We start from the raw sequence: 14,808 nt of genomic DNA on the forward strand, positions 1-14,808 counted from the left end.
GTTGGTACTGGAGCAACATTGAGAATTAGATTAGTTCTTTGGACAGTTTTGTGGAGCCAAGAGAAGCATATTTGGCAAACATAGTTAATTTTTTGAGGAAGGCACAAAGCAAATAGCTAAGGAACTGGCTACAGGGTGTTCTTCAGATGGACATCTTGAAAGCATTCAGTTCAATTCCACACAAACAAGACAGGAAAACCTTGCAATGTTTAATCATTATTGGCAATTATGATCCTTGAGATCAAAGATCTCTCTAACTTCTAAGGTCTCTTACCCTGTATTTAGTCTCAATGACATAATGTAGCTGAATGTAGCTTCCAATTAGTGTGCTTACCCTTTATTAATGTTCCAAACAGCAGCATATACTCATAACACCAGCTGCACACTGGATTTCCATATAGCAGAGCTTGGTTACAAGGTGGTCACTCTGCCAATGAATCTTGTGCATAATCCAATGACTGACCAGATCACTCTTTCTACTGTAGTTCTAATGTCCATTTTATACACCACTTTGACCTAGCTGTCAGAAAGGCAATACCTCAAATCAGGTCATCTAGTAGGGTTAGTAAGCACTCCCTGGCCATGCTGGGCCCACCCCTGAGTGGTCATGCCTTGCTCGCTGGAGATGTCTGTATCTTGGCACATACAAAATAGGTTTGATCTATTGTTTACTCGGTAGGATGATTACTGTTCACATCCACCACCACCACCCCATCCCTCTTCCCCTCAGGGTGGCCAATGTCCAGTTAGTTTCTGAAGATGAGGTGTCTGTATGTATGAGCCTTCATTTGATGGCATGATGATCTGCATTGGTATTAATTGAGGTCTTCTTGGTAAATCAGTTTTAGTTTGTCCCAGCAATTAGGTCTTCAGTTGGAACCTTCTCCTTCTGCACAACTTTATCTTCTTATTACCCAATGACAAGGTCTGGATACTTACCTGAAAAATGTGTTGCTGGAAAAGCGCAGCAGGTCAGGCAGCATCCAAGGAGCAGGAGAATCAACGTTTCGGGCATAAGCCCTTCTTCAGGAATGAGGAAGGTGTGCCAAGGAGGCTAAGATAAAAGGTAGGGAGGAGGGACTTGGTGAGGGGCATTGGGAATGCGATAGGTGGAAGGAGGTTAAGGTGAGGGTGATAGGCTGGAGAGGGGTTGAGGGCAGAGAGGTCGGGAAGAAGATTGCAGGTCAAGAAGGCGGTGCTGAGTCCGAGGGTTGGCACTGAGATAAGGTGGGTGGAATTTCCCCTCCCCCCACCTTGTCTCAGTCCCAACCATCTGACTCAGCACCGCCTTCTTGACCTGCAATCTTCTTCCTGACCTCTCCGCCCCCACCCCCTCTCCAGCCTATCACCCCCACCTTAACCTCCTTCCACCTATTGCATTCCCAACGCCCCTCCCTCAAGTCCATCCTCCCTACCTTTTATCTTAGCCTGCTTCACACACTCTCCTCATTCCTGAAGAAGGGCTCATGCCCGAAACATCGATTCTCCTGCTCCTTGGATGCTGCCTGACCTGCTGCGCTTTTCCAGCAACACACATTTCAGCTCTGATCTCCGGTCCTCACTTTCTCCTGGATACTTGCATACCTCACAACTGGTTTTATTTTAATGCCAATACAAATACAAGATAAAATCAGAGAGATAAAACAATAAAATATTTCACATCATGACTGATAGAAATATACCAAAAGCAAAATCAACCTCCACACTTAACCATATAATTTCAGGAATGAACATGACTACATTTGCGAATCTAGCCCATTCAGCTTATCCCATCATGTCAGCAAAAATGTATCTTCTGTTCCATTGTCCTAGACCTATTATGATCAGGCCACACAATGGGTACATGCCAATAAATGATTATACAACAACCAGCATCTGTGATGCAATTTATACACAAGGCCGTATTGCAACCCTCAGACCAATGTCGGGTATTTTTAATTTCTCTTTTCTTGGAGGGTATAAAAATATTTTTTCCAAGTGCTAACCTTCCAATAAATGGCAAGGTGTTTGAGCAATGGAGTAATTCATATCCAAAGTAGGCAACATACTCATTTAACTGTCCACTCAAATCAACTTCTTCAGTGACTTTTACCATTCCATTGGTATAAACATTAAATAATATCCATGTGCCCAGTCCACAAGACAAAATGTTCCACCTGAAATGTGATAGATCTGGTTGCTCTACAGATATCCCCAGTGTATGGTTGTGACATGCTATTTCTCCTTCTCTTTAGGATGCCTCCATTCTACGGGTCGCCATGACTATAAAGTTGTGTTCTTCCTGATCCTCCATGAAACCACAGGTTTGGGGTTAAATTCTATAGACAAATGGAGGTATCTCCTCTGAGCATACCTGGACAAATTTGTGTCTACTCAAGTAATCCTCTCCGTAGGCGCCAAGTACCAGGGGTATTAGTCATAATGTGACACATGACCATAACTTTCTTTCCCAGTGTTTGTAATTCTAAACAAAGATTAAGCGTCTCTCCTCCCTTAGGCCAGGATAGTACAGATTACCTTAGCATGCTCATTTCTGCCAATCCCTCCATGCCAATCAGGTTTGTTTTGGTAAGCAGATAGTCATAGAGATGTACAGCATGGAAACAGATTGTTCAGTCCAACTCATCCAGGCTGACCAGATATTCTCCACTAATCTATTCCACTTACTAACATTTGGCCCATTAACCTTTAACCCCTTCCTATTCATGTACCCATCCAGATGCCTTTTAAATGTAATTGTATCAAGCTCCACCATCCCCTCTGGCAGCTCATTCCACATATGCACCAACCACTGCGTGAAAACGTTTCCCCTTAGGTCCCCTTTAAATCTTTTCTCTGTCACCTTAAAACGATGCCCTCTGATTGTTGACTTCACCTCTCTCAGGAAAAGGTGTTGACTATTTATTGTATCCATGCCCCTCATGATTTTACAAATGTCTTTAAGGTCACCTCTCAGTCTCCGATGCTCCAGGGAAAATAGCGCAGTCTATTTACTCTCTCTCTCCAGCTCAAACCCTCCAACCCTGGCAACATCCTTGTAAATTTTTTCTGAACCCTATCATGTTTCACAGCATATTTCCGATAGCAGGGAGACCAGAAGGGAGATCTGCACCAGTCCTCTGTCTATGCAGATATTGCTGCAAAGTTGACAAAGAGATTGGGCGCCAAGGTGTTCATCAGTAACCCTGGAGGACAATTTCCCTTCCACAATCTTTTGGAGGTTTTCATTTGCCTGTTCCATCGACCAGAAACCACACTTTAAACACACATAATTTTCAGCGGCTTCTAAAGAGGCATTTTTATACTGTCTTAGTATTTAATTTATGCAGTGCCAATGTTTCTCCATCACCCTACCACATCTTGCAAGTAAGCAATAATAACCTGTTCTTTCTCTAATTCAACCTTTTCCATGCCATTCATTTCATCCAATTTTTAAAAAATTCTGTTTCAAACCTTTTTTTCCTGATTTGATCTAAAGTGGCTAAATCTAAATTATTTACAATTGATGTCTCAGTGTCACAGACAGTTGCCACATCATTAACTGAGCTACATGGGAGGTGGAGTTTATCTGATTCCCTATGCCCTCATAGAGACTACTCGATTCATTGTTATTTATTGCAGTGCTGGTTCATTCCAAGAATTCCCTCCATACTTGCACTCAACTCTGGAAGTCACATATTTTATGTTTAGACCATGTGGATATCCTCATATCTGCTAAATTAATCATTACTGACACGATCTCATGGTGAACATTGTAATAGAGTAGTACTATTTGTGTGGCAATAACGACCGGTCTGCTCTTCGATCCTGGTGAAGGCAGCCTACAGTCTTTGGACGATTCCAGTTTTGTTCGCACGGTGAGTGAGCCTTTAGAGTTAAAATAGGGACAGGAGGCATCCATGTTCTTCCTACCAGGGTGGTGTCATGCAATACCCAATGGGTACACATCCCGTAGTCTCACTCCTCTACAATATCCCATTCTCATACGATCCTAACTAAAGCTGGGCCTGCCCTGACCCTTAGCTCCTACACACATAAACCTATCTCCTCCGTGATGTTCCTTCTACCACTGAGGCTAACACAACTTTGGAACTCCAACTAATTAGTGGAAGTATTTGGATTCCAGTTATCCCCTAAATGCACCCATCTGCTTTCTATTCTCCTTATAAATCAGACTATTATACTTCCACATTGTCTTTTAGTTGAATCACAAATAATTAACACCTCTTCCTTTCATGAACAGAAGGTGCACTTTATTTCCTGTGAGCTCCCCAGCATAATCTCCCTTCTTATGCCCCACCAATTTGTCACAATCCATCCTTGGATTCCCACTGTATACCCGAACCAAACCCAAGATGTATGATGAAGCACTGGCTCTGTACTGTCCCTATAATTCTTAAGATATTGAAGCATTAATGCCCTGTCCAGCGGTAAATTACAAGTGAGGAGTTTCAGGATCATTACCCATAACAGTGTCTTTATGGTTCTGAAAAACAAAATGAAGTGAAAAGTTATTCTTCAGATAGATGTGATCAGAGATACATTAGGGCCAAGTGAACTTCATGAAATATTGAATTAGGATCCCATTAATGTCTCTTAACCCTGTTGCTGCCTTTTCGGGAGCAGGTTGATGTTCTCTGTCATGGGGGTGGTGCTCCCCAACGTGTCTCAATTTTGGCTGCCATGTAAACAGTGTTCCAGGCTCATAGTATCATTGTCTGGAATGCCATTTACAGGAAAGTCAGTGATGATGCCCCACAATGTGGGATTGAGTCTTAAACGCAATCCCATGTGATAAGGTTCCAGAGATGCACAGAGGCAATATTGTTAATGCCAGTTTGATTTGATCCTGTACTTGCCGGCTAGTGAAGCTTCATTTGATTCATGTGAAACCACTTGTCTGGCTTGCACAGCTAGACTGTTCACACCATAGGGCTATCCATATCCATTATAGAGCACATATTCTTGTAAAGTCATTCAAATGCTCTCACTCTATTTGGAATGTTGGATAATGGCTTGATCTTCCACACCTCATTCCTGGGGTTTGAGTGGCTCCAAGTTTGAACAAATAAAATTATAAGTACTACAGATGCTGGAAATCTGAAATAAAACCAATGTGCTGGAAGTTCCAAAAAGGTGTCACTCGCAGACATTAACTGCCAGACTGCTGAGTTTCCCCTGTACTTCTATTTGCATTACAAATTCAAGTGTACATTGATGGCTGTGACCTATTGTAGTTGCAGGTTCAGATTTAGGGAATGCAGTGTCTACCACAGCTCAGCCACAGTTTATCTTTGGTTACTTCCCTGAATTTGACTCTGATTGTGGGCACCAGGATGTGTGTTGGTATTCTCATGTGATGCTCAGTGAACAGTTCATGAGAATAACCTGTCCCTTTTAATTTTGTACCTTGGATACCTATTAGTATCTGTGGAAAGATCACATCCACTTATGAGCCTGAGAGAGGAGATCTTTCTGCATAGCATTACTGAGTGTACACAGTTCATGTGTTCCAAAATACCTGAAGATTTGGGTGTATGCACAATGCACTATTTACTTTCAATACCTAACAACTTCATAGTAGCCTGCATTGCCCATCATGTAATGTGGCTCCTCCAAATTTCTGCAATAAGAAAATACCTCCCTCACTAGAGTCTTGGCTGTTCACAACGTAGTGGCCACCTCACAGGGAAAAGCTTCCACTCACTTGATCAACTTGTCCACCAGAAAAAGGGAGAACTTGTTCCTTCTCTTTGTGGTAGGTAAGGATCTAATGAAGTCTCCCTGAAGACACTCTATTCCCTGGTCAGGCCCATGGAAACGGTAATGGTGAGTTTCAGGATTATTTGCTATCTGATACATTACAGTGACTGTCAACGTCCTGGCAAATGTTGGACCACCAAGCCACAGACTTGATCCGCTTCCTATGAATGTATGAAAACAATGCTTCAGAGGAAGTCAAAGATCCCATCATCCAACCTCTGTTCTCTAGTTCTTCAAGACTACAGCCACCCACGTAAATGCCTCTTCCTTTGGGATATATTCCTGCTTGGAAACCCCACCAGGCATCTAGACCCATCTACAGTACAGATGTGGAGCTCCCCTAACTATCTGAGGTTGTCTGCAAACCAAGACTATGGCCTTGATCTTTAGGGTGGTGCTGTGCAATGAAAGTTTCTATTAGGCCATTGTGCACTGGAGACCTACTCTGGTATGGGTTGAGTGGGGGTGTGCTGTGTTGTTAGACAGTGTACAAAGTGAAATGTTTTGGTGGCCAGTAGGTGGCACTCTCACATTGACTATTCCTTCTCGAGCTCTGGGCGGACTCTGTTTGTGTGTGTGTGTGTGTATGTTGCTGGCTAGTAAAGGCCGAGTACCTCCTCCATCAGGACTGACCTTAGGCTGGTATCGCTTGCAGCAACTTCCACAGAGTGAATTACCAAGTAGGATCCATCACATCTAGAGCAGACATGATTTGGAGGTGCCAGTGTTGGACTGCGGTGTACAAAGTTAAAAATCACACAACACCAGGTTATAGTCCAACAGGTTAATTTGGAAGCACTAGCTTTCGGAGCGCTGCTCCTTCATCAGGTGGTTGAGCAGTGCTCTGAAAGCTAGTGCTTCCAAATAAACCTGTTGGACTATAACCTGTGTGATTTTTAACCTAGAGCAGAGACTGCCTGTAAAATATTTTGCAGTTGGACAGTGGTGTTGCAGTCTATTTCCTTGTTAGGAAGGCTTAACAGTGGCACTGATCTCCCACCATAATACTCAATGAACTCCCTCAGTACCCATCAAGCACAGAACTCATGAAAGAGTTAGTATGAATTTCAGGTGATTAAGTGCTTCTGTGGTATCCCATCCGCTATCATCTATTACCCTCTGTCCTGGTCAGATGGTTAAACCTAGAAATTGGACTTCTTTCAGTCTTATCTGTGTCTTTTGGGCTTTATTTTAAAACCTGCCTCTGTTAACAATGTTCCTTTAGCTTCCCTTTAGTCTTGGAAGAGAAGAACAAGGTATCCCATATATCAGATGAGATGGCTCAACAACATAGTCCTTTCAGAGATTTGTATGCTGGTAGAAAATGGAGGACCTATAATGAAAGCCCTGGGACAAACATGTCCAGCAACACTGCTGACCCCTAAAAGTGTAATCACATCTGTACTGGCCTTCCTTCCTTACTAGGATGGACTGGAATCCATTTGAAATGTCTGGATATAAAAATCTGAACTTTGACTGGGAAAGCAGCTAGCAACAGTGGTCAAAACACAGTATTCCACTGTCACTGTCAATCCATCAGGTTTTGTGGGCCAAATGGGGGAATTGACTTGTTTGGGTATTGATTGGAGAACTGTCTGTTCCACTAGGGATCCCATTGTTTCCTCCAAGTCATCCCCTGACTCTCTTGGTATTGTTTCTGAGGTAGGACCATAGCTTTCCCATCTACCTGTCCCTCTATACCAGTCACCTTCCCGCAAACATGACTATAGGTGACAAACAAAGTCCTGTGTTCCCAAATTAAATCTTATTATTTGGAAGGGGGTATGCTGTATTGGGGAGTCAGGGTCATGCAGTCTCAGTAAGGTGATGGGCCTCCTTTTCTCAGTTTCTTGCCTGGAAGATCACAGCCCCATATTCCCCTACTACCACTCCGCACAGGAAACGATTTCCTGTTTCTGCGGCTACCCTATGACAGAGCATCCTGTCTACTTCATTAGCTCTTCCTCCTGTGTCTGGCCAAGATACAGGTTCATTTAGTGATCAGAGAACTGACCTGGACCTCTAAGGGTTTGAACGCCACTCCAGCTGCTGAGGCATCTGTAAGAACTGTAAGAACTTCCACTGGACCATGGGGATGTCAGGGGTCAGGCAGATAACTGTTTGAGAAGCTTCCATATCTACCAGGTATCTCCCTTCCTTCCCCTTCGTCCAAATATTCACACTTGGTTGTCTATGCTTGCTGTACTTGCGAAGGCATAAGCAATTGGCTTGGTGGTGGTCCTATTGATGCTGAACCCTGCCTAAGGTGTCAGCCTTGCTTCTGGTCACACCTTGGTGCCTTGTCTTTTTTTTAAAGAGCTGATAGTCTCTTTTCCATGTCCTCTCAGCATGATGCTGTGGGCTCTTTCCCAGACTTCCTCCTGCATGTCTGAATTTCACTCCTCCTTCGACGTAAGAGGGTTTCTTGTCTAAAGTGACCCTTACTCCTACCATTGTAGCACTTGGTTACTGATCTTTTTTGCTTCTGAATTGACAGCAATATTTCTGGATGTCCTCTTTCACCATTTTTTTTTAAAACACCCTTTACCATTCAAATTTCTCCTTTAGTTGCATTTTCTCTGAATTTATTTTCAAATCTAAGGGTCATTTTCTTTACGAATCCTGCCCTGTGTCATTATTGAGGTCACAGTCTCAAAGGATACCTCATCCAATCAACTTCCAGCTCATGCAGTATTTTTGATACGGTGTTAACCAGAATGCCTTTATTTGTCATCATTTGCATGTGGACCCTGCATTAGCTTCCACTCACGGATCATCTGCATTCAGATTAACCAAGCACACTTCTCCTTCAGGGTCAACGTCCTGGCAAATGCTGGGCCAGCAAGCCACAGACTTAATCCACTTCCTATGAATGTATAAAAACAATGCTTCAGAGGACGTCAAAGATCCCATAATCCAACCTCTGTTCTCTAGGTCTACAAGACTACAGCCACCCAAGTAAATGCCTCTTCCTTTGGGATATATTCCTGCTTGGGAACCCTGCCAGGCATCTAGACCTATCTACAGTACAGATGTGGAGCTCCCCTAACTATCCAAGGTTTTCTGCGAGCCAAGACTATGGCAGTGCCTTGAGCTTTAGGGTGGTGCTGTTTCTACCGTGCCATTTGTGCACTGGAGATTTTCCTGTCCTTGATGCGACACTCTGATAAGGGTTGAGTTGGGGGTGTGCTGTGCTATTGGTTTCACAACCTGACTGCCTGTGTACAAAGTGAGATGCTTCAGTGCCCAGAAGGTGGACAGGAGGTGCACTTGCACATTGACCATCTCTTCTCTAGCTCTGAGAGATCTTCCCACCATGTTGTGACCATACTTGGTTTAGTCATTTCTTTACCTTTTAGAATGCCTTTATAGTCACCATCAAACCAAAGAGGGACAAGAGCTGGTTACTGGGTGGTCACTCTGCCAACAAATGCTCCTATATGAACACATGCTGGTCGTGCTCTGTGGTCATACCCTTCTCCTAGTAAGTTGTGTCTTGGTGCATTCAAAATAGCTGTGATCCTTTATATTGGGGGAAAGTGAGGAGTGCAGATGCTGGAGATCAGTGTCGAGAGTGTGCTGCTGGAAAAGCGGAGCAGATCAGGCAGCATCCAAGGAGCAGGAGAATTGACATTTCGGGCAAAAGCCCTTCATCAGGAATGAGGCCCTCTTTCCTGATGAAGGGCTCTTGCCTGAAATGTCGATTCTCATGATCTGTTATATCCTCAAGCATTCATACACAAGCAATCCCAGTCTCTCTGGTTGGCCATTGTCCAATCTGTAGACATGTTGTTTATTACATGGAGACATGGAGTCATGGAGTTGTACAGCATGGAAGCAGACCCTTCTTTCCAACTCTTCCATGCCAACCAGATACCCTAAGTTAATTAAGTCCCATTTACCAGCATTTGGCCGATATCCTTCTAAACCCTTCCTATTTATGTACCCATCCAGAATTTAAATGCCTTTTAAATGCTGGAATTGCACTAACCTCCACCACGTCCTCTGACAGCTCATTCCATACATGGATCACTGTCTGTGTGAAAAAGTTGCCTCTTTAGGTCTCTTCTAAATCTTTCCTCGCTCACCTTAACCCTATGCCCTCTAACTTTGGACTCCCCTACCCTGGGAAAAAGACCTTGACTATTCATCCTATCTATACTGCTCATGATCTTATAAGCTTCTATGTCACCCCTCAGCTTCCAATGCTCTGGGGAAATTAGCTCCAGCCTATTCAACTTCTTCCGATAGCTTAAACCCTCCAACCCTGGCAACATCCTTGCAAATCTTTTCTAAACCCTTTCAAGTTTCAGAACATCCTACCTACAGTAGGGAGATCAAAATTGCAAACAATATTCCAAATGTGGCCTAACCAATGTCCTGTACAGATGCAACATGATCTTCCAACTCCTATACTCAATGTACTGACTAATAAAGGCAAGAATACCAAATGCCTTCTTCACTATCCTATCTACATGTAATTCTACTTCCAAGGATCAACGAACCTGCACTCCAAGGTCTCTTTGTTCAGTAACACTCCCCAGGACCTTACAATTCAGTGTTGAGGTTCTGCCATGATTTGACAATAGACAATAGACAATAGGTGCAGGAGTAGGCCATTCTGCCCTTCGAGCCTGCACCACCATTCATGATGATCATGGCTGATCATCCTCAATCAGTATCCTGTTCCTGCCTTATCTTCATAACCCTTGATTCCACTATCCTTGAGAGCTCTATCCAACTCTTTCTTAAACAAATCCAGAGACTGGGCCTCCACTGCCTTCTGGGGCAGAGCATTCCACAAACCCACCATTCTCTGGGTGAAGAAGTTTCTCCTCATCTCTGTCCTAAATGGCCTACCCCTTATTTTTAAGCTGTGTCCTCTGGTTCGGGACTCACACATCAGTGGAAACATGTTTCCTGCCTCCAGAGTGTCCAATCCTTTAATAATCAATCAGATCCCCTCTCAGTCTTCTAAACTCAAGGGTATACAAGTCCAGTCACTCTAATCTTTCAACATAAGATAGTCCCGCCATTCCAGGAATTGACCTCGTGAACCTACGCTGCACTCCCTCAATAGCCAGAATGTTTTCCTCAAATTTTGAGACCAGAAACTGCACACAATATTCCAGGTGCGGTCTCACCAGGGCCCTGTACAGCTGCAGAAGAACCTCTTTGCTTCCATACTCAATCCCTCTTGTTATAAAGGTCAGCATGCTATTAGCCTTCTTCACTACCTGCTGTACCTGCATGCTTGCCTTCATTGACAGTGTACAAGAACACCGAGGTCTCTTTGTGCTGCCCCTTTACCTAAATTGATTCCATTTAGGTAGTAATCTGCCTTCCTGTTCTTGCTACGAAAGTGGATAACCATACATTTATCCACATTAAACTGCATCTGCCATGCATCTGTCCACTCACTTAACCTGTCCAGGTCACCCTGTAATCTCCTAACATCCTCCTCGCATTTCACCCTGCCACCCAGCTTTGTATCATCAGCAAATTTGCTAATGTTACTATTAATACCATCTTCTATATCATTAATATATATTGTAAAAAGCTGCAGTCCCAGCACTGATCCCTGCGGTACCCCACTGGTCACCATGTGCCATTCCGAAAGGGAGCCGTTCATCACTACTCTTTGTTTCCTGTCAGCCAACCAATTTTCAATCCAAGTCAGTACTTTGCCCCCAATACGATGCGCCCTAATTTTGCTCACTAACCTCCTAAGCCTTGCCAATATGATGCATCTCACATTTATCTAAATTAAACTCCATCTGCCACTCTTTGGCCCATTTGTCTATGCTTTGACTTGTCTGGGTGTGTATTTATTGCAGCATTTTTGATAAAGCATCCCAGCCATCTTGTCTTCCTCTGAGCAGTATCATCTTCATATCACCCCGTTACCATCTCCAGACACTAGCTGGTTATATTTTAACATGAGTGCAAATCAAGTAGCACTTGTTATTGTCCTGAACACAAAATGAAGGAGAAATGCAACTCTGTCAATTAGCATACCATTAGCCTGCATTCAATCGTTAGTAAAGTGATCATTGGCAGATCAACCATGCTATCACACAGCACATGGATGAGGGTCTTCTAATACAATGGTATTGGCACCAGGCCAGAAGGTCTGGATTCAAATTCTACCTGCGAAGTCTGTTCTAACATTTCTGGACAGGTTGATTAAAAAACATGAAGCAACGCTTGCTTAGTAACAACCAGTTCACTGACAATTAGCTTGGATTCCACCAGAGCTACTCAGCTCCTGACCTCATTACAGCTTTGGTTCGAAACATAGACAAAAGAGTGAGAGTGACTGCCCCTGACAGCAAGACCACATCTGATCAAATGTGCAGCAAGGAGCTCTAGCAAAACTGTAGTCAATCAGAACGTGAAAACTCTCCGTGCACTGGAATCATACCTGGCACAAAGGAAGATGGTTCTGGTCAGAGGTCAATCATCTCAGCTCTAGGGCATCTCTGTGGGAGTTCCTCAGGATAGTGCCCAACCATCTTCAGTTCCTTCAACAATGGCTTTGTCTCCATAATAAGATCAGAGATATGGATGTTCATTAATAATTACACAATATTTAACACCATTCACAACTCCTCAGACACTTAAGACATATTTGTCTAAATATAGCAAGACCTGGACAATATCCATATTTAGGCTGACAAGTGGCAAATAACATTCATGCCACATGAGTGCCTGAAAATGGCCATTTCTGACAAGAAATGTGTGGGGGTGGGGGACATCATAGCTCCTAACTGGGAATAAAAGATTACTGTTCCCTCAGCTTGTCATAATTTCTCAGAGTTTAAATGCAATTGAAAAAGGTCTAGCATGGCAATTTTAAGCAAGAAAACTTAGTGTAAGACATCTTTTCTCTTGCATTTATCCTTTTCTTTCCATGACTTCTTGATAGGCATAGTTCCACAGCTGCTACCAGTCATAGAATCAAGGGATAATAACATGTGGAAGGGAGTCTGTTCAGTCATTGTGCCCGTGTGAGTCCTTGAAAGCTCTTTATTTATTCTGACTCCCACATTCTTCACAGTAATCCTTTTCTTTCTCCCTCTTCAAGCATTTAGCCAATTCCCTTCTGAACATTTTTACTCAATCAGCTTCTAACAGCTTTTTCGGCACATTTGTATTCCAGTTCATAACACATAAAAGAGTTCTCCTCACAAACAAAAACAGAAATAGCTGGCAAAGCTCAGCAGATCTGGCAGCACTGGTGAAGAGAAATCAAAGTTAACATTTTGGGTCAAGTGACCCCTCCTTAGAACACATGAATCAAAAGGTTGACTGAAAACATCAAATGCTGAAGATCACTGTGGGTCAGACAGCACCTATGGAGAGAGACCAAGCTCACATTTTGAGTCGCAATGATTCCTCATCAGAGCTGAACTTCAATGTTAACTCTGATTTCTCTCCACAGATGCTGTCAGACCTGCTGGGCATTTCCAGTGATTTCAGTTTTTGTTTTTGATTTACAGCATCTGCAGTTCTTCCAGTTTTTTGTTTGAAGAATTCTCCTCACCTTGCTTTTGGCTATTTTTCCAATCAAGGTTAAATCTGTCTCTTCCAGTTATTGACTTCTCTGCCAATAGGAACAGTTTATCCTTCTTTACTCTGTCAAAAACTCTCATCATTTAGAACACCTCTTTTAAACTTTATGTTAACCTTCTGTGCTGTGGAAGAAACAGACTCAGTTACACAAATCTCTAATGCCTGAAGTCCCACATACCTGGTAAGAGTATAATAAATCTTCAGCACTTTCTCTAATATCTTTCCTAACATGTGGAGCATGCAATATTCTAACTGAGGCTTAGACAATGTTTTGCAAAGATTTAAAATAGCTTCCTTGCTTTTATAGTCAGTCCTTTGTGATCCTGTTCCTGTGACTACTCATCCTGTGTAAGCCTGAGTTGTTCAGCTGTTATGGGTGTAAATCGCGAGGGTCCTCAAAGGATGCTGCCCTATTTTTCTCACTGTGGTCAGTTATGGGTATCCCAGAGGCATCTGGTTTAAAAGTAGCAGGTCTGAGGTTCTGATTGATTTGGTACCATGCAACATAAGGCAATTACTCACAGATCTATTCGATGAATTGACAATACTGAATCAATGGTCATATTATCATACATTTACAGTACTGGATTTGAGATATTCCTTGAATTGATCTGAAGGAAACAGTTATGTTACCACTAAAAATGTCTGACAGCCAAATGATTATTGTGATTTAATTTTCACAGTGAAAGACAATGACTAGATTGTTAATGTATGGGAGAAAAGAGTCACTATTCCTGTTTGAGCCGATGATGGTATTATATGTTTTAAACTGGCAAAACAGTGTTAAAACATCTATTTATGAGACATTGGTCAGAGGCCAAGATGGCTAAGCATTGATTGCCTTTATTTAACAAACAGCACAAATTTTCCTGTATCATTAAAAAAAGGGAATATCATTGTAATAAATTGACTTTCTGAAATAGTACCAAAAATTGTCCTGTTCCTGACCATTACTGGTTCTTTGTTGCTGGGTTCCAAAGGTCAAGGCATATTGTGCGAGTTCATGCCAAACATCCTGTTCTCCTTGTTGTCACCACCTCCACTCTTCTAAACAGTTTATATTGGAAAGCACTGTATCTGATTCGGATTGAGTAAACATCTATGGCACAAATGTTCTCAAGGAAATCATTCTAATTAACTTATGCCCAATCACACAATCATGACTGCAGCCAAATGCTTAGATGTGAACGCTGTTAGCGCTGACCAGTCTGATTATGTAAGGCAGGAATTGTTGGGTATTTATAAAATAATGTAACAGGAAAGTAGTTTAGACCTGAAATTAAAATAAATGCTTAACACGGTATAAGATCATTTAACAGTCCCCAGTCTGTCTCGTTAGCCTCATACAAAATGTTCAATATTAAGTTTCAGATGTGCTTTAAGGCAAAATTAGTTATAAGTTTGAATATGTTTAAAGTTACATTGACACATGCAGACAGGAAGGAAACATGCAGTTAGGGGTTTACAACA

General features: G+C 42.6%; 1 long non-coding RNA gene across 1 annotated transcript in view; it reads left to right on the forward strand.

The window, feature by feature from the left end:
* The first annotated feature begins 2,249 nt into the window (after positions 1 to 2,249).
* LOC140476779 (uncharacterized) overlaps positions 2,250 to 14,808 on the forward strand; it is a 28,775-nt gene continuing 16,216 nt past the window's right edge. Inside the window, exon 1 of the long non-coding RNA XR_011960604.1 lies at positions 2,250 to 2,303. This is a non-coding gene — a long non-coding RNA (uncharacterized lncRNA). The remainder of the gene's footprint in view (positions 2,304 to 14,808) is intronic.

The sequence above is a fragment of the Chiloscyllium punctatum genome, chromosome 5 (assembly GCF_047496795.1).
Source record: "Chiloscyllium punctatum isolate Juve2018m chromosome 5, sChiPun1.3, whole genome shotgun sequence".
Classification (NCBI taxonomy): Eukaryota; Metazoa; Chordata; class Chondrichthyes; order Orectolobiformes; family Hemiscylliidae; genus Chiloscyllium; species Chiloscyllium punctatum.